The sequence below is a fragment of the Hemicordylus capensis genome, chromosome 2 (assembly GCF_027244095.1).
Source record: "Hemicordylus capensis ecotype Gifberg chromosome 2, rHemCap1.1.pri, whole genome shotgun sequence".
In the NCBI taxonomy this organism is placed as follows: Eukaryota; Metazoa; Chordata; class Lepidosauria; order Squamata; family Cordylidae; genus Hemicordylus; species Hemicordylus capensis.
Genome location: NC_069658.1, coordinates 74,336,904 through 74,358,207, shown reverse-complemented (window position 1 = coordinate 74,358,207; position 21,304 = coordinate 74,336,904). Strand labels below are relative to the sequence as shown.

The following is a 21,304-nucleotide window of genomic DNA, read 5'->3' as shown; positions in this document are numbered from 1 at the left end:
CTTTGGTGTTTGGGAAGTTAGGGGGAGTTTTCTTGGTGACAACCTGGGAGTAGGGGTGTGCACAAAATGGACAAAACGTTCCGTCAGAACAACTGGGTGAGCCAGTTGTTCTGACAGAACAACCGCAGTCCATTGGAACGGTTCAACTCCAAAATGGTGCTCGGTACAGGTCGGAATGTTTCAAGCTCGGAACAGCCCCCCCCCGCCATTTAGGGTGGTTCTGTTCCATGCTCGGAACACTCACAACCCACTTCAAGGCAGAACATTCTGACTTCAGGACATTCGGCACACCTTTGCCTGGGGGTCAGCCAGTCAGCATCATGCAACGCACGTCTGGCTTCTGCTGCAAACTAGCAGAACCAATTTTGTCAGAGCTCGATTCCAATGGGAAAGCGATTAGAACTGAATGGAATGAAGGTGCTTCTGGAATGGCCTCACTGCTCTCAAATGCTACGTCTGTTTTCACCCTATGTTCTATAAGCCAACCATAGCACATTCAGGGGCAAAAGGCACTTTACTCAGTAAATCGAGAACGCATCTACAATTGTACTTTATATCTTTTTTTCACAATTAGATCTGACAGGTATTACATTTCAGATACATTCAGCAAAAATCCAGTCATGTCTAAATCTCACCTGGATAGATTCTTGGAGACAGAAACTGATTTCTGTAAATATATATTTATGAGTCATTACCCAAACAAAAATAAAATGATGCAAAATAGGATGGTTTATGAAAGTGCTGTGCACAAAAATTGTCCCCTTTAAGCAGTCAAGATTGTTTCAAAACTTGATTCTGTTTTAATTCCCGTAGAAAGAAAAAGGAAATCATCCCCCCACCCCCTGTGCTGCCTCAACAGCATCATGGGTTTAGTATGCATGCGTAGCAAGCACCTTTGTCAGACCAGTTGTCGAAGAAATACTGCTTCTGTCTAAGGAGGAAGTCAGTTACAATGCGTGTGCGCGCACACACACCACTGTTACGTGTTTCCCCTTCCCTGTTCCCTCTTGGGGCCAATCTAGACATGATGGGACAGATCCATGAACAGGATCTCTGGTGTTTTGCTTTAAAAAAAAAAAAAGTTAATAACTGCAGGGGTTATTAAATTTGGATCAAGAACATGATGTTGGGTGAGGCAGGCCTTCCCCCCCATACCTTTCCCCCAATTGCTATCCCCCACTCCCAGTAGGGAAAACATCATGTGCAAAGTATTTTTAAAAAAAATTAGAAATCCCTACCACCACCACAATCCTGATCTGAATTGGAGAGTTGGGGTGTGCTTGCTATAAACATGTTTGAAAATGCAGGAGATTCTGATCTTCCAGGACATTTCTAGCTTGGCTTTTGATGTGAGCCTTTTCATTCTTTCTCATCTGATCTTATCACTGCAGTACTTTCTGGTCAGCTGGTAGACTTAGGAGCCTTTTCTCTTTCACCTGGACACTTTCCAGAGCATACCCTGCAATGGGGTCACGTTGTATCTCAGAATTATGCTTCCACATTTCCTGTGTTGTGACACCGCAGTCCCTACATGGACAGCAGGGTGCCGTTCACATTTCCAATGCCTTGTTTCAAATTTAATCGCTGTGAAATAGAGCTAGGACATCATATATCTGGCATAAAGAAGCTGCTGTTGTTTCAGGTTGTTAGTTTCCACAAGACTGCTCCCCCTGCTGTTTACATTTCGAATGTGGCTTGCCTGAATGGAGGCATTTTGCTGCAGTTGAGCAGCTAGTCTGGAAAGCTCCCTGCTCTTGCCTCTACCATAGATCAGCAATCTTCCTCATTGTCTCTGCCCTGCCCATTATTTTCCTCTCTTCTTTCCTTCACAAACTCTAGTCCTATACTGTACTTAAACGGCTGATCAGTTCTGACAGAACTGAACTCTTCCTTTATCTCCACAATATTTTCTCTTTTTCTGTGTTTTGTTAGATATCCCCCTCTCTCCATTGATATACTTTTCTTCTTTTGCCCACATTTTTGTATATCTCGCCTTTCTCCTTCACTCTTCCAAGCCCATCTACCTCCTGGCCAATGTCCCTCCCAATTTTTTTTTTGTTCCTATTGTCTCTGTGGTCCTTCAGTCACTTATTTATGCTTTTAACCACTCTGTTTCCTCTGGTGTACCTCCTACAAACTTTAAATATATGGTGCATTCTCCTCCACTTAGAAAACCATCACTTGATTATTATTATTTTTTCTGATAGTGTTCCTCAGAGTTCTGTATTGGGGCTTCTACTGTACGCTTCATTATTTCCTTCCTCTAAGATCTTTTATGGGCTCTTTCAAATAACTTCTATGTTGACAATTCACAATTATCTGCTCCTGCACTATCCTCTTCCATTACTTTTTCCTGACTCTCTATTTTCACATCATGGATGACTCAGCATAATCTCAAACTTCTTCTCAGAAAAGCTAAATTCTTCAGACTTCTTCTCCATGTCCAGCACTTTCAAGGTAAAGGGGAAAGGAGAGAGAGGGTTTGAATTCACTCTTTCTTTCAAGCTCATAAGCCAGGTGTTACTTTTGATTTTGCTTCCCATATTCCACGAGACCAGGACATTCCCTGGCAACATAAAGAGAAGTACTTGCATGTAGCCTTTGGCTCCCATCAGTTTTGAGGATTTAAGGGCATGGGTGCTTTCAGTTCCTCAATATTTTCCATATGGATAGGTGTAGAGAACCTACCAGCAGAGACCCCCCCCCACCCCTCCCAAATTAGGCACAGTGAATATTCACACTTGGGCATAGCAACTTGGTAATATAAACAAGTTGTTCTAGTAAGAACTAATCTGCCTACTTTCCTTTCACTATCCCTACAACTGGACTACATATGGTTCAAACTGAGGTCCACAAGTTAAGACCTCTTGCACCTCAAATGCTCACGTGTCTACCATCTTGGATTGGTGAGGATGACATCATTACAAACTACACCATTGAGGTGTCCTTGTGTGTAAACTACAGCTGTACCAAATTTGGTTCAAATGGATTAGACAGTCCACAAATTAGTGCACGTACACCCCAATAGTTCACACATCTGCCATCTTGGATCGGGGTGGATGACATCACAAACTATGCCATTGAGGTATCCCTGTGTATCACTCACTACAGCTGTATCTAATTTGGTTCAAATTGGTTAGATGCTCCACAAGTTAGCCAACTTACACCTCAAATGCTTATGTGGCCACCATCTTGAATTGGGATGAATGACATCATCACAAACTACACCATTGAGGTGTCCCTATGTGCCCCTATAGCTGTAGCAAATTTGATTCAAATTGGTTAGTTGGTTCACAGTTTAGCCCACTTGCGCCTCAAATGTTTATGCTTCTGCCATCGTGAATTGGGATGGATGGCATCATCACAAACTACACTGTTGAGGTGTCACTATGTGTCCCTACAATTGTACCCAATTTGGTCCATATTGGTCCATATTGTGAAGTTGTCATCCCGCCCCCCCGCCCCCATCAACTTCATATTGTGAAGTTGATGACGGGGACTCAAACACAGACACATGAAATGCAGGTGATCTCATAAAAATGAACCAAAATGCAATTTAGAGCATGGACATTTGGTGATGAATGAATGTTCATGCAATACAAGAATCATTAACATTTTTGTACTTTAGAATTATATCGGCTTTGATTCTGGCAAGAAATAAAATCAATATGTTTAAGTTATTTGAATGTATGAGTTTTGGCTCCCAGATTGGTTTAAAACAACAACAAACTATTAGGTCTGACAGGTCAATTAAATGTCTATATTCATCTGGCCAAACTAGCAAACAATGTAGAACAGATATTCTGTACTTACTGCACATCAAAGAAACCTCAGCCAGCAATATCCAAATGCATTAAAATCAAAATTATATTTTCTTATTCTTTTGCAATTCAGACAGGAACATTTCCAAAACATGTCACATAATAAAAATAATTTTGTACAAAATATCAAGCAGTTCATCAGGTCACCTATTTGAACATTACAGCCCTAATAATGCCTTGTGGGTAACAACAACTGCCATTTAAGACCAGCTGAGCCAGGGGCGCGAGAGCACAAGGGCTCTCGGCCTTGTGGCTCTCAGCCTAGTGGAGAACAGCCAGTGGACTGCATTAGTGAGAGGAATGAAGAATCCCAGCAAGTTTGGTGGACTTCTGAGCAGGAGCACGGATGACAACAGTCCCCCCCCCATACCTCCCTGGAGTGGTTTTTCCTTTTTTCTTCTTCTTCTTCTTCTTCTTCCCCACAGCAGCATAAAACCTACCAAACTACTAAAAGCATTGTCCTATTCTAATAGGAGGGAGTTTTTATATTTTGTTATTGAGAAGGGGGGACAACTTTGGCATTGATTGTTCTTTTTGCCTCTGCCCCCCTCCTTCTCCAGTTGTGTATCAACTATGGGACTGCTTTAAAGCTCAGGCTGAGCCATGGGCACAAGCCTCTTGGCGCTCTCTCTTTGTGGCTCTCTGCCTTGGGGTGAACTGCCTGGTCTCAGAAGTCAGCATAAGTCTATTTGACCCCTGGTTTTGTTAAGTAGTGGAGCTGTGGTTGTTTGGACTGAGAGATGTGTCTGGGAGAGCAGGAAAGTAGGGTTGGCGTGGGGGCAGTAATATCACTGGTAGTGGGCAGAGGGAGATATGGCGGTGGGAGTTGGGCTGGCCATTACAGGGGAAAATGGTCCAGGCAACTGAGGCCTGTTCCTTTTTCCAGCTCTTCTCTCAACCCTGACACCCCTGGGAGCTCTGAGAACACCCCCTTGAGGATTAGGGTGCTGCTGCTGAATGCCAGATCAGTTAATGCTAAAACATCTCTCATCTATGATTTGATTGTGGATTAGCATACTGACCTGGTATGTGTGACGGAGACCTGGTTGGATGAGCTGGGTGGGGTTGGTCTCTCTCAGCTCAGTACTCCAGGTTTCCTGATTGTGCAGCAGCCCCGCCTGGAGGGTCAGGGAGGGGGTGTTGCAGTCACCTATCGAGAGACCCTCCCCATTTCCAGGTGCCTGGTCAGGCAATCTCATAATTTTTAGTGTTTGTTCTTGAGGGTGGGCCTCCGAGATAGGCTGGGGATTCTGTTGGTGTACCAACCACCCCGTTGCACTTCAGTCTCCCTTCCTGAGCTGGCGGGGGTGGTCTCGGAGGTGGCCTTGGGTTCCCCCAGGCTTATTGTTTTGGGGGATTTCAATGTCCATGCTGAGGCCCCCCTAGTGGGTGCGGCTCAGGATTTCATGGCCTCTATGGCAACTATGGGCCTGTCTCAATTGGTATTGGGCCCTACCGACATGGCAGGACATACTCTGGATCTGGTTTTTGCCGACTGGGGAATAAATGATCTGGAGGTGGGGGAGTTTGAGATAACTCCCTTGACATGGACAGATCATCATCTGGTGGGGTTTAGTTTGACTGCTCTGTCTGCCCTCTGCAGGGGTGGTGGACCGATTAGAATGGTCCGCCCCCAGAGGCTTATGGATCTGCTTAGATTCCAGAAGGCCCTCGAGGAGTTTCCAGTGTCCAGAGCTGGTGACCCTGTTGAGGCCCTGGTTGATCTCTGGAATGGAGAGACGGCCCAGGCTGCTGACATGGTTGCTCCTAAACGCCCTCTCCGGCTTGGTGGAGCCCGTTCGGCTCCTTGGTTTTCCTCGGAGCTTAGGGCGATGAAACAACTTGGGCGACAGCTGGAACAACGCTGGAGGAAGAGTTGTGACGAATCTGATTGAACACGGGCTAGAGCCCATTTTAGGGACTACTCCGTGGAGGTGGGAGCGGCAAAGAAATGCTTTTTCTCCACCTCCATTGCATCTGCTCAGTGCAGACCGGCGGAGCTGTTTTGTGTAGCTAAGACATTGCTGCACACATCCCCCAGGTAATGGGGGAGGAACCATCCACAGCCTGCTGTGATCAATTTGCGTGTCACTTTGCGGATCAAGTTGCTCGCATCTGTGCTGATTAGGACTCCAGAGTTTTGGCAGTTCCGGCAGACATGCCTCTGGTACCATCTGGTCCTATTGTGTTGGATTCTTTTCAGTTGGTGCGGCCTGAGGATGTGGACAAGATTCTGGGCAGTGTGCGGGCGACATCGTGTGCTCTTGACCCTTGTCCTTCATGGCTAATAAAAGCTGCCAGGGAGGGAACAGGCAGATGGTTGGAAGTGATTATTAATGCCTCATTAAGGGAGGACAAGATGCTATCGTGCCTCAAGGAGGCGATGGTAAGACCATTATTTAAAAAGCCCTTCCTTGATTCCTCGAACCCGGACAACTATAGACTGGTCTCTATCCTGCCCTTTTGGGGCAAGGTTACAGAGCATGTCGTGGCGTCCCAGCTGCAGAGGGTCTTGGATGATACGGATTATCTGGACCCTTTTCAATCCGGCTTATGCCCCGGATATGGGACTGAGAATGCCTTGGTTGCTCTAGTGGATGACCTATGCCGGGAACTAGACAGGGGGAGTGCGTCCCTGTTGGTTCTGCTGGACCTCTCAGCGGCGTTCAATACCATCGACCATGGTATCCTTCTGGGCCGCCTCTCGAGTATGGGAATTGGAAGTACTGCGTTGCAGTGGTTCCGCTCCTTTCTTGGGGGGAGGGTCCAGAAGGTGGTGCTGGGGGACTACTGCTCGGCTCCGTGGCCACTGGCCTGTGGGGTCCAGCAGGGTTCGGTCTTGTCCCCCATGCTGTATAATATTTACATGAAACCACTGGGAGAGGTCATCTGGGGACTTGGACTGAGTTGTCAGCAATATGCGGATGATACTCAGCTCTATCTCTCTTTGTCACCTGATTCTAGGGAGGTGGTGGATGTCCTGAACCATGATGGGTTGGATGTGGGCTAATAAACTGAAATTTAATCCGGACAAGATGGAGGTCATGTTGGTCAGTAGGAGAGTCAATTGGGATGAGGAGATTTTATTAGTTCTGGATGGGGTTGCACTCCCCTTTAAGGAACAAGTACGCAGCTTGGGGGTACTACTGGACCCGGCTCTGCTTTTGGAAGCTCAGGTGAAGGCGGTGGCCAGGGGTACCTTTGCTCGGCTTCGGCTAGTGCGCCAGCTGCGTCCCTTTCTTGAGAAGGCAGATCTGGCCACGGTTACCCATGCCTTAGTCACGTCACAGCTGGATTACTGTAATGCGCTCTACATGGGGCTGCCCTTGAAGAATATCCGGAAACTGCAGCTAGTGCAAAATGTGGCAGCTAGGGTTTTATCTGGAGCTACCGGGTGGGAGCACATCACACCCATTTTGAAAGAACTTCACTGGCTACCAGTTTGTTTCCGGGTTGTATTCAAGGTGCTGGTTTTGACCTTTAAAGCCCTTAACGGTTTGGGCCCAGGATACCTGAGGGACCGCCTGCTCCCCAGGGTTACTGCCCACTTGATGAGGTCATCTGAGGAGGCTCTGCTCTGGGTGCCAACAATGAGGGAGGCTCGGTTGTCGTGCATGCAGGACAGGGCCTTCTCTGTTGCTGCCCCCAGACTCTGGAATGCTCTCCCGGTGGCTATTCTCTCCTTCACAGCTTTTAGAAAGAGTGTAAAATCTTGGCTTTTTGACCAGGCATTTATTTGATTCTCTGCTGCTGCTCTTTATACTCTGTATTGCTTTTATGCTTTTGTTTTAAATTTTTAATCAGATTTGTTTAATATTTTTCACTTAATATTTTAATTGTGTCCTTTTTACCATCTTGTGTTTAAATTTTTGCTGTAAACTGCCTTGAGATTGTTTTAATGAAAGGTGGTATATAAATTTAACAAACAAACAAACAAACAAACAAACATTTGTGGCAACTTATGGATGCGATGCAAAAAGCTGTTCAGGCTCACCCAAGGGCTTTGTCCTAACAATTTTTTTACTTGTCTGCTTTCAATAGCTTCCCATCCCCATGACACTTTTGAAACTCCCCCTCAGGTTCAACAACAGTTTGCCATTAAAAAGTAGAGGCTGTTATTTGAAAAAAACCGAAGTATTTAAAGCTCCTATGTGTGTGGTGGTGGTAGGCGCTAGGTGAGTCACAGAACTGGTTTCATGGTTGTTTAGATCCCTGCTTACATCTTAGCACTAGAAGTAACTTCTGACAGCAAAAAAGAAATAGTAGCCAATGAAGCCCATGTTACTCACAAAATGGTCTTTAAGTTGGCTGATAATTAGGTCATGGTGATAATGTCTATGCAAGAAATGTGGAGAATAGGGGGATATGTATATACATCAGGCTTTGCAAACAATATTGTAAATGCTTGAGAAGCTAATCCTGTTCGATCAAATCAATTATTTTTCTTCTAGTTCTTTGGCACCATATTTCACCTCTACTGACACATACTTTGAATAGCATTGCATCATTCCTGTGGTCAATTTATAAACCAAGGATGGTTCTACACCATCAGTTATTTTTCTGAATATTAACAGTGACATTTGTCACTGTTTGGTGACATCTGTTTGGCCTGGCCTTCCAGGGTTTTTAAACTACTGAAACTGTTTTAAATTGTTTTAAATGGTTGCCCTGGTTTTCCAGGGTTTTTAGCTGTTTGAATGTTTAAATTGGTTTTATTCTGTTTCTATAGTTTTGATTTTAATTGTTATCTGGTTTTAATTGTTTTTATCCTGTTGTAAACTGCCTTGAGCCATTTTGGAAGGCCGGTATAAAAATCAAATAAATAAATAACTAAATAAATAATAAATTTCTCCAGTGCTTTGACAAGTAGGTAACTACACAATAGAGTGATATTCCAAAACTGGGATGATACACTAGTGAGGGACTGGTCATATCAGTGTTAGAGAGGCTAGGGAAATACCCATAGCAAGTTTAAGGGATGTATCACGGATTTGTAAAAAACTATAAATTATACACTTCACATAGATCAAAATTAGACATACCAATTAATAATCCAGCTATAAAAATTATCTATTTATAATTATTACTATTGTTATTATTACTATTATTATTATATTCAGAATAAAATGCAATAATAAATAAATAAATAAATAAATAAATAAATAAATAAGAAGTACAGTACAGTGGCATAAATAATTAACTATCTGTACACCACAGATGCATAAACGTTTATCTGTTTCAGGCCTGCTCAACTTTGGCCCTCTTGCAGATGTTGACCTACAGCTCTCATAATCCCTGGCTATTGGCCACTGTGGCTGGGGATTATGGGAGCTGTAGTCCAAAAACACCTGGGAGGGGCAAAGTTGAGAAGGCCTGATCAGTGGCAGAGCCAGTCGAATGATGCCCCATGCAGGTCATGTCACACACACAGGGGCGTGGCCTGGACTTAGGACATCCCACTCCAGCTCTCCCAATTTAATTTCCAGCCAGCGTCTGCTGGCTGGGTATATTTATTTACTTTTCTCTCCCTCATTGGAGGGAAAGAAAGGGAAATAAACACAACCAGGCAGCAAAAGCTGGCTGCAAATGAGCTTGGGAGAGACATAATGAGCTTGGGGGAGAGGCTTTTTAATAGACATTACCTGGAAACATGATCTAAATCATGGCCTGGAGTGATTGGCTTTTCTTCTGTAAATAGCAATTGCACTGGTATTAACTATGATTTTTTAAAATTATTATTTTATTGGCACCGATGGGAGCTTCTTCCTGAGGCAAACAGCTGTGGGAGGAGGCTGATCTGGACTGGGACCACAGTAACAAAGTGTTAAAGGCTCTCTGCCTCCTGTTGCAGTCTCGATCTGGATCAGGGTGTTTTTCACACAATAGGCTTTAGCACGAATTTACCGAGAGGCTTTACTGTGACTTGGATGTTGCCCCCCAAAATCAATGCAAAAATTGAAATTTTTTGCCCTGGATATAAATTGCGCTAAACTGGATATAAAATGCGCAATGAAAAACCTGAATCGTGAATGAAGTGCTCCTCGATAGCTCACAGGGACTTTGGGGTAAATCTGGCCAATATGTGAATGCACACCCTCCATTCTGGAAGAGATGCAAGCTAAAGGTCCTGTGTGGAAAATGCCCAGGGAATTATTCACACTTGGCTTCAGGGTAAGCATTGAGGGAAGCAGCCCCTCCCCTCTGCTCTTGGTTTTGTTTTGAAACAAGTCTACATGGCATGCTCCGCCTTTTCCTTCTAGCCAAAGGGGGTGGGGGGGGAGAGAGTTCCTTGCTGAGATAGATCTGCATTTGTAAAGAGAGTATGCCTTTTGTCATGCTAATGATTCTACGTCAGTGCCTCTCCCATTTGCTCTGGTGTTTTTTTTAGAAAAAGTAGCTTAAAACCATCCTGAGCTATTCTGTAAGGGCGGTCTAGAAATTGAATGAATAAATAAATAATTTTTAAAACCTGGTCATACTTCGAGATAAGCTAGAATTCGCATCACAAAATTTGATTTGTGTGTGGAGTGGGTCCAAAAATCTTGGAGGGACTTCGAGGTACGTTTGGCTGGTGTGTGAATGCACACACTCTCTTCTGAAGGAGATTCGGGGCAGAAGCCCTGTATGTAAAGCTTCCAGGGGGCCTATAGTTGTGGTTTACAGGGGGGAAATCAAACATTATAGGACCAATCATACCATTATGTAATGTGTAGAATGTCCCTCAGTTTTCAGTTATAATAGGAGAATAGCTATAATCTAAAATATATGAATAGCAGAATTCTAGAGCACAGATGATTCTGCATGATATTTTATTACTCATTCAAAACTTAATTACTCCTCTCTTTTACTTCCCAGTAGCACTGAGAACTCAGTCACTGCATATATTCATATTGATTTTGCAGAACAGAACAAGAATTTAACAGTATTCTGTGACCATTTAAAGAACATCCAGAACATATTTTCAAATACGATTTAGAGAGAGTCATGCTATTAAACTTCATACATATACACTTTTTTAAAGTAAAAGGTTTAAAGTAAGTGTATATAATCAGTTGCATGTATTTTTACTGACATAGGATGAAAAAATATATAGGCAAAATATTTTTTTGCAAATGCAAACAATCTAACAAAGAAGACAACAACAAACATATATTACTTTCTAAACCAAATGTAAAAATGAAACCATGAGACTGTTCTCACGAGCAGCCAAGCCCAGGCTTGGCTGCCAATGAGAACTGGCAGGATCTACATGGATCACGGCAGCGCCAAACCCCAGCTCTTAGCCGAGGCTGACTGCCGGGATCGTGTGTCATCATGAGCTGCTTGCAACTCATGCTGACACAGAGATGGGTGCTCCACGTGTGGTACACTGTAGGATATCAGAGGCCAGCATAAGGAGTCCTGGCCAGAGCAATCCGCACTGTTCTGCGCTGCACAGAGCAGCACTGATCGTGTTTGAGCATAGAGCACTCTCCCACCAAGGACAAGTTGATCATCTGGGGCATCGTGTGAATGGCCCCCATGTGTCAATTACATTATTCCACATCTGAGAAGCTTCATACATCACTTTTGATCTTTTAGTTTTAAAAATTAAGTTGGCAGTGCACATAGCACTTGAATTATATCGTCTGATGCTGCAGGTCAAATAAAAGTCCAGAAATGAGATACAGTGACTCCGCAGCTGTAGGTTAAATGCATTTTAAATAAATTTTAACTAAGCATGTACTCAGATTATCTCACTGTAGGCAGGCTTGTAAACAGCCTCCCTCCCTGGCTTCTCCAAGATAGGGCTGAGAGAGATTCCTGCCTGCAACCTCGGAGAAGCCGCTTCCAGTCTGTGAAGACGATACTGAGCTAGATAGACCAATGGACTGACTCAGTATATGGCAGCTTCCTATGTTCCTATGAGTGTTCATAAGAATCACCTGAAGATGAACCATCAAGAAAGCTTTGGAAACTGAAAAGAGATTTGGTTGTGTTTTCCCTTTCAATCCACCAGTGAGACACATAACAAACTTAAGTATGTGTGAGCAGATGAGCTAGGAATCCTTTCTGTGAGCGAGTAACTTTTGCAGAAATATTTGCAAGTTTGCTATAAAATGGGAAGCTCTTTCTGATGATTTTTTCCCCCTAGACATGCTTTTGCACATCCTATCAAACTACTTCAAGCTTTGAAAGCTGCTATTCACTTCTTGAAAAGCTCAGGATACACACAGTCAGTACAAAATTGGAGAGAGTGGCACTTCTGAGCCACCAGAACAACAATTTGTATAAATAATCTACCCTCATTTCCTACTCATTTTGTTGCCTTCTCTACCTGGAACATACTCTGATCCAATCTAGCCTGCAAGTTCCTTGTGGCAGGAAGCATGTATGACAATCACTCCTGTAGAGGGCTGTGATGTTGAATGCAAAATGAGAGCCAGCTGCTTAGTAATCCATGAGGGTCAATATTAAAAATACACTGTGAATGTATAATCACATGAAAAGCAGCTGCTCCTGTTGGAACATTTGCTGTGGTTTTCCCCCATTAAGCATCCCTACAAAATCTTTAACATATTTTAGAAGCAGATCAGGGGCACAGCTAGGGGAGAGGGGGCCTGTGTTTGCTCCTCTCCCTGGCAGCCCCTCAGAGTGAGGGAAATAATGAAAAAAATGGGGGGCCCTCAGGAGCTGGGGGGGTTCTCAGGAGCTGCGGGGCCTAGGTTCTTTGAACCCATCCGCTCAATTATAGCTACACCCCGAGGCAGATGCAGCCAGTGAGAGTTCTAGGCTTCTATGAATCTCTAATGTTGTTTGCACAATTGTCAAACTGAAAGGGCAGAGCTGGCCATTTTAAAACAGGAACACAGGACTGATAGCCTCATCTGCACAACCGTCAGTTAATAACAGAGCAAGTATTGGAACCGAAAGGTAATGTCAAGTCTACACACAAAAATCCTGGTAGTTATTAATATTGGCCTCTAGCTGCAGACAAGGTATTATATTCTAAATTACACATCCACAAGCCTCTAATTAATCATGTTTTTTGGGAGGGAATATTCCAAAGGAAGAAATGCCTAATGTGGTGGACTGCGTCTTCAGCAGCAGCAGAAAGGATAGTTTTTGTGGCAAAGAACAAAACAGACCGAATCTTTATATGAGTTGAAGAAAATGATAGAAGGAAGGATGGCATAGAGGCTATGAGACCAGTGTAACGTAGTGGCTAAGAGAGCAACAAATCAGGATGTCCCTGGTTCCATCTCCAGTTTTCCATGAACTTACTAGACTTAAGCCAGTTTACTCTCCGACTGCACTCCCCAGCTGCAGTACAGAATAATATTTGCCTTAAAGGGTTGTTATAAGGCTTACAACAAGATAATTAATGTGAAGTACTTTAAGCACTTAAGTGAAATATACTCATTTAGTGTTCCAGCTGACCAGTCTTGTAACTGTGGACTTGCTGAACCTGTATATATTACTCCACCATTCCTAATGAATTTTTTTCCTAGAAACAATTTATTGTTAATGAATAAATTGTTTCTAGGAAAAAAATTATTTGGATGGTGGAGTAATATATACAGGTTAGCAAGTACAGTTACAAGATGGTCAGCTGGAACACCTAAAATGAGTATATTTCACAAGTGCTTAAAGTACTTCACAAATTGGCTACCAATTTGTTTCTGGTCTGAATTCAAAGTGCTAGGTTTGATCTTTAAAACTTTAAATGGGCTAGGACCAGGGTATCTGAAGGATTGCCTGCCCCTGTATAAATTTGCTTGGTTACTGAACATCGTTGGAGGCCTGGCAATGCATCTGAGGGTATGTGCAGCCTACTAGTCATAGAGGTAAAGTTGTGCTGCCGAGTCGGTGTTGGCTCCTGGCGACCACAGAGCCCTGTGGTTTTCTTTGGTAGAATACAGGAGGTGTTTACTATTGCCATCTCCTGCACAGTATGAGATGATGCCTTTCAGCATCTTCCTACATCACTGCTACCCGATATAGGTGTTTCCCATAGTCTGGGGAACATTCCAGCGGGGATTCGAACTCCTTTTATCTACTCACCCACTACTGGCTGAAATTCAGACTAACTGGGTGTGCTACTGTGATGAACAGAGGTGCACACAGGTCACACAGACACTCAAAACTGGGTAATCCCTTGTGCTCTTGATGCTCTTGCGTAAGTGTTTGCTTCTGCAACAAAGATAGCAGGAGCGGCTGCAGGTGTCTGCTTCGACCACAGATTGTAAATCTAGTTGTGTAAGCATACCCTGCTGTGCTAGCGCAACATTAATTTAGAACACAAAATCCAAACTTAGCAGAGCTACCTTGTGTAGCATGTCCGCACAAGTGCAGCTTTAGTCAGCCACTGAATTACACACCTGATGAAAAATGGTTCTATTTTCAGTGTTTTAATGGCTTTTAAATAGTTTTAGTAACTCCTATGGTTTTCCTGTGGCTCTGAAACTGTTATTAGCTGTTTTATTGTATTGATTGATGTAATGCCACTTTGAGAATCTATACTGGGGGGAAATATGGTGGGAAGACTAAAGAAGAGTGTGAAGTCCTCAATGCTTCAGAAAGTGCAGCCTCAGTCTGGCAACAGCTATGGGAGCCCTGAATCCTCCACTAGCAGATGCCAAAGTCTGCAAAGTTCCAACTAGCTTGTAACCCACATAACATGCCTCTAGCGAACATCCGCTTTGCTCTCCTCAGGCGCCTAACCTACCCCTGAATGCTCTCTGCCCAGTGATTCTACTCTGCTCCTATTCTGCCCCCCTCTTTGGTTCAAATGAAGACTTCATGCTTATTCTCAAATGTATGCAGGGATGTTTGTGCATTGTTATTTGAATAACTGTGTTACTTTCAGCCCAGCCATTGTTACCAGACCCACTCACTGTGCCATTTTTGTGTGCTTCAAGAAAACATAGCAATTTTCTTAGCCTGCTTGGAAGAGACGCTTTAGCTGGCTGCATTTCAGAAATGACAGGTCATTCTGATAAGGTGCTTCCCCATGGTGTCCCCAGGTCATTGCAGGACTGTAACAGACTAAGGAGATGACCCTCTCTTATTGCACCTGAGCATATACAGACCAAATCAGAGGAATAAAAGAGACAAAAGCCAAAGGAATGATAGCTTTCTTCCCTCATTATGGGCCTTCCTTGATAAAAAGGGAGAAACTCTTCACCCCTTTCCCATTGTTAACAAGATTGGGTGAGAAATGCCAGAAAGTGTGAAGTGTCCCCCTCCCATTTCTATTCCGATTACTGCCTTCATCATTCACTTGTGAAGCTTTTCGTTTGTTTATGGAGTGCACAGAAGAAACACCCAGGACATAATCTAATCAATACTCGATCTTCATGCCTTATATGGAGCAAGCATTCAAAAACCCCACAGTGTTTAAGGGTATGCAGAAATTCTTCAGTCATTCATGCACCCCATAACTCCACACGTGCTTGAACCAACTGGAGAGAAGGACCCCAGAAAGATATCAAAAATGACTCTCTTCTTTCCCCTCCTTTCACCCTCAAACTTCTGCCCCCCCCCAGCACTATGACATGGTGAATATGCTTTAGCAGCCACCTGAGCCATCTCTAGTGAGTCTGCCAAATAGGAAGACCGTTGTTAGCGAGTTCACTAAGTCCTCATCTCTTGCTTAACCACCCCTCTTTTCACTTTTTATACCCCAGTCGCCCCTCAATAAAGCTACTCCTTGTTTCCAAGGCATGTGTCTATGCTCTCTTGTCCTTCCCAATACATCGGCACCACCATCAACTTTCCCGGGTACCTGAAGGTTACTGTAGCTGTGGGCTAGTGTGCAACTATTTGAAGCTAATTTCCCCCACTTTGAGCAAAGCATAGTCATGAAGGGTGGCAGCTGTCACACTTCAGAGCAGACCCATCAACACTATGTATGTTTACTTTCAGGTAGCTTGACTGTAGTGCAAAACCGTCAGATCACTCTTTGAGCAACACAGCTCTCAAAACTGTTAAAAGACCCTTGGTATGAAGATAGGATATATTTTTTACATCCAGAAACAGAGATTGATGTTAAATAAATTTGCAAGAGTTCATGCCTTTGCCTGATTGTCATACATGTTCTCGAGTTGTTAACCACCTAGGTATTATGGGCCCATTATGATATAAATTTAATATACTTTTTCTTAGCATTCTTATGACTATATTGATAAGGAACAAACATTGACACAGCTCAAGGGTGGGGTAGTTGTAATCATAAAGGTAAAGCAAATGTAATTGGCAAAGTAGAATCAATTTCATTTCCAAATACATAATTCTGACAATTCTAGGCTGTCTTCCTATCAGAAAGCAATAGATTCCACAGTATTAATAATGCCATTTATACCTCAATCTCATATTTTTCAGCTCCTTAATTAAAATGGAAATTGAATGCACACATTTTAAAAGGAAACAAAATTGTAATGACTTATTAAAGATAGTTGTAAGAACTGTCACTGTTTGAAGCCATTTAATTTGTTTCTCAGGCAATTTCCCAAAAGCTACATTTCTCTTTTTATTTTTATAGATTTATCGAACCATTCTTCCAAACTTTTGCTACATGGAGCACAGGCCTGTTTTTCAGGAATAAATTTGGAGGCACCCTTCAACTATGCACTGAGAAAGTTACCTATCTTTGTCCACCAGCTTCCAGAACCTTGAGAAGGCATCTTCTTTTCAACTGTGGGATGTCTGAGTTAACACTAAAGTTACTCACATGACTGTGCAAAGCTGGGTAGGAGCGAGTAACCCAGGGTAGAGAGGCTCCTATGGAGCCGCGGGACCCGCTCCTACCCAGCCACTCTGAAGTATGTCTACCCTCATTCTTACCTCTACAGCCCTGATCATGTGAGTGAGCAAGGCTGTTTTTGCAGCAGCTCCCGGCAGCCTAGCTGCCTCTCAACCATAGAGTGCCGCTTATAGAGCGGCCAGGAATGGAAGATGCTGCATTGCCACAATCAGCCTCTCCGCTGTTGGAGATCCAGCTCCAGATAGCATCGACCTTTTGCACTAGTAACCCTAATGACCAATAGGGGCATTGCGAGTAGAGATAGATAGTTAGGGTCTCCTTTTCCTATTTATCTCTGCCTCTATGACCCCTCTATGGATAGAATGTACTCAGGAACTTCCTGAGAGGGACTTTCTTCTCCTCCTCCTCCTCAGAATGCTTCTAGCTCTCTCTCTGACCCCCATGTAGCCAGTGGTTAGATATAGGTCTTTCCTATCATCATTTACTTATGAATAAAGTAGATTAGTTTAACCTTACATTAATCTCCAATGCTTATCATTTACAAGCTATTGCCCCTGAGACTCTGTTAACTTTGGCTGTAATGAGAGTAGGGTTGCCAACATTTCATTGCCAGAATCAGGGACATAAGTTTGGTGGGGCTGGGGGAGCTGGCTGGGGTGGTGGTGGCCAGTAGGTGATGCAGTGGTAATCAAAAGCCTATTGACGTATATGTTATTGAATTATATGCTATTGAATAGTGCGAGCATTGTTATTATTTAGAACATATTCAACTTATACCACTTTTCAACCAAAAACTTCTCAAAATAAGAAGCTGCTCGCCCCGCCACCAAAATGAGGGACAAATGTTGTCCATATAGGGACCAAAATTTCATCCCTGAAATGAGGGATGTCCTGCATAATGATGGATAGTTGGCAACCCTAAATGGGAGTGAGTTAGCTCCTGAAATACTCTGCTATGAAAGTAATTACCCCCAACATCTGCTGCCCATGCAATGCATTGTGAGATACTGGGGGACTTCAGAATCCTTGTACTGAAATCTCCGCCATGCCAATCGTGTGGGTGTACTGCATGACAGAGCACTAAATGGACTCTACTCATATAGGGGAAGACAGGTATACTCATGCCTTCCCTCCAGCACTCCCTAGCCCCAAGGATTTTGGTTCTGTAAACAACCTTACTGTCTCTTGGAATCCTGCCCTTTTTATCCTGTCAGTCAGGACTAAGAGATCGGACTGTGCTTTCTAGGCAAAAGTGGTGCTTTTGGAATTTCCACGCCATCATCAGTTGCAGTAAAGATTGTGTCAGGGAAATTTGATGCATCCTTATTCCCTCTCTCTTGACATGATGCTACTGCTCATATACCAGCAGGGAAAAGTGGGTGGGGGGAGATATACTGCATAAGACTTCCCTCCTCTGATGGGCACAGAGTGGGGGATTAATCCAACCAGTGACTGACGTTTTTCAAGACTCATTAGACTCTTACAGCATGCAACATATCCCAGCACACAGGGAAGTATGCTCTAAAAGATCAGTCAACGAAAACAGGTATAAAACTATCACAAAAGGAAAATATTACCCTTTTATCTAGCTCATTGCTCACTAAATAATTTCATGAATATTTTTAGTAACAAAAAGTGTACTGATAATAATCCTCTCATTGTATTTTACCATTTCAAAAATGCCCTGAGGCATATCAGTAGTACTAACATAATTACACTAATCTATTTTTAGACAGCAGGTTGTTGGATTTGAGTTTTAAACTATTATCCTAACTCAATTACAAATTTTAAAAATCTGTTGCTTGGGAAGAACATTAGCTCACTTAATACCAGGATTCTACAACACTACAAACTAGTTTACCCATTGGCTAAGCAACTCTTTCTAAAAAGTTTGCAGAAAGTGCCAGTTCAAAGACAGACTTTAAGATATCATCTAAGCCTTCAACAGTCAGCAGTTCCAAAATCAAAGCAGTGGAAAAACAAGAAATGTGCAATCTTGTATAAAAACCCTCTTCCCCAAAAGCAAAATTAACCTAATCCTGTGGCCACTTCACACATGACGTTTTTCCTGCACTGAGATAAGTTTCAACTCGGAAAAACCGTGTACAACAGCATGTGTGAACACTGCATGCTCGTGAATCTTAATGCAGTTAGATAAATCGGGAAGCCACAGCATGCATCAATTTTAGCCACATTTACACATGGCACAACTAACAGTTGCATCCATAATTGTGTATACATTTTTTTCCTATACATTTCTCATAGAAAAAAAAATCAAGCAAAATTATTCTAACTAAGCCCTCGGGCGGGGGGGAGATACAAGCTTTGTGTGTCTTTTTCAGATTGAATACATCAAATAAAAGTAGTTGTAAAAAATAAATGACTTAGTCTGGATAATTACCAGCCGTTAGAACCCCTTTCAGTGTTTCAAGTATGATGTCTGTGACAGCATGAGCTTCCCTCAGACATGTGATATGATTAGCATGAGGAAGAATGACACCAGAATATTATTCTCTAGGGTGAGAGGGAAGAAACACAAGTAACAGTAAAAAAAAAAAGTTCTAATTGTGCCATTTAAAAAGCTCTCAGCTTCTAGCATGGACTATCTACTAGGGTTTTTTGGAGGTAAGTAACCTGGCCATATGGAGAAATCCACATGCTAGGGGGAAATGAACTAACTTGGCCATATGGAAAAACTCTCCATAGGCAAAAAGTGGGAAGACAAAATCCAGGAAGGTCACATTGACACAGAACAGTGGCATGTCTCCAGTTGATTCATACGGATCATAAAACAGCTGTTGGCTTGTATTGTTTGATTGCTCTCAGCGGGCAAGCAGGTGTGAAGGACAGATATGATAAAACTGTGCACAGATATAGCCCAAGATGGGGGGAAATGGCAAATATATTGACTGTTATCACAGTCATAAAAATTTTTATATTGCACATTTAAAAATTAGGTTACTTTTTATTCTTGTATGGACTTTTCATTTAGTAAAGAAGGAAAGAAAGCAAAAATATTAGAATGTATCTGAACTCTCTGCTCAGTGTACAATTAACTTCAAAAGAACACTAACCTCTTTCTAAATATCAGGTTAAAAATTTGCCCCATAAAATAGGACTTCTCTATTTTATAAATATGGTGCCCAACAGAATGAAAGTTTTGGGGTTTTTTTAATCAATTTTGAGGCTATTTATCCATATCTCTCTACATAGCATATAAGGCGTACCTGTGGCTAATCCTGTGCATGGCAACTCTCTGGAGAGTTCCCAAGGAGAAGCACCGTGGTGATTGGGCAATTGAGATTCCATATGCAGATAGGGAGGAGGAGCCTATGGCTCCATGGTGATTGGGCAGTGGGAATTCCATATGCAGATAGGGAAGAGGAGCCTGTGATGGTTAAGTTCAGTTGGAATGCAACTGTTACTGGTTGGAAAATGTTCTTGATTGTAGAGGAGAGGAATCTATATTTAACTAAGAGTTTATTCAGAAACAACTCTATTTTCTCCTTCTTCTTTCCCTCTCTTTTCCTTTCTCAGTCTACCCTCCACACTCTCTACAGTATCCCCACTGGGACAAACTTCTAAACAACAAAACATAAAAAATACTGAAGCTCTTCACACGATTTGTGTGAAGAGCTTCGGGCGGGTCTGTGGGGAGAGTGGGTTTTCCTGATCCTCCCTGCAGATGATCCCTTACCTGTCACTGAGTGAGCAGATTGCCCACCCAGATGAACGGCAGCTCTCCTGTGGGCTGCCCACGACTTGCTCAGCCACTCTGGGGGTCGGGCTTAGGGAAGCGATGCTGCACGGCGGCCAACCCCCTGGAGCCCCAATAATGCACCACACAAATGTGCTGTGCGTTACTGGGAGCCCCCCCCCCCAGTGTGCCTGTCGCAGATGCACACAGCCATGGTAGACGATCAATTAGCCTGGTTTTTTTGGTGTGCTCATCCCCCAAACCCAGGTTAAGCAGCAGGCTACTTTACAGGCCACACCACCACTGGGAGTCATGCAGCTCCCAGCGGTTCTCACATGCAGTGAAAACCAGGCTGGGCTTCTCTAGCCCAGTTTTCACTGCTCATGAGAATAGCTTCACTGAATAGACTATATCAAATCCCTCCTCTTTATAACAACCAGAATTGAATTTTAGGTGGTCTGCTGTCACATACGCTTTTTCTAATTCATGGGTTCTCTGGCACAAGAGCTGTGAGTGATGTTTTTTCTAGTAAAGAGGACTGTCCATCATTTTCACCAGTCTCATCTGTGCGTATCATCCTGGTTCTCCAAAAGGGGATCATGTGGGAGAGAGGATGGTGCTCTGAGCAACATTTTGCCAAGCATTGGGGAGGTGGAGAAGGTGAGTGAAGTGAAGCCTTCTGCCCACCCACCAGGTCATGTCAACAATCTCACAGAGTTCTAAAAATGAGTGAAGTGCACCCTTGTTGTGTGGCTCTGGTTCTTCTCAAATAGCTTTCACCAAGTCTGTTCCGGATGTACCCCCATTTGAGATATTGTATATCCCAAGTACATCACTGGGTGTGTGCAAAACTGACATTTCTCTGCAGAAATAATAAATTCATGTTGTCGGAGTTTTCTTAAGACTTCCTTCAGTTTAGCATCATGCTCCTCGATGGTTTTGCCATACACTAAAATGTCCTAAAAGTGATTCCATCTGTAGTCCAAAAAATTCCATGCATCATTCTTTGAAATGCTGAAGCTGCAGAGGCTAATCCAAGGG

The 21,304-nt window shown here is 43.2% G+C and overlaps 1 protein-coding gene across 6 annotated transcripts in view; it reads right to left on the bottom strand.

Moving 5' to 3' along the window:
* CAMK4 (calcium/calmodulin dependent protein kinase IV) overlaps positions 1-21,304 on the bottom strand; it is a 169,288-nt gene that overhangs the window by 97,311 nt on the left and 50,673 nt on the right. Inside the window, exon 1 of one of the 6 annotated variants that reach the window (XM_053292296.1) lies at positions 16,647-16,780. The exons of 4 other annotated variants lie outside the window; for them this stretch is intronic. The gene's annotated coding sequence lies outside the window, so the exon portion shown is untranslated. Of the gene's footprint in view, positions 1-16,446; positions 16,517-16,646; positions 16,781-21,304 lie in introns of those variants that run through there. One more of the 6 variants, XM_053292294.1, reaches the window with a different exon arrangement.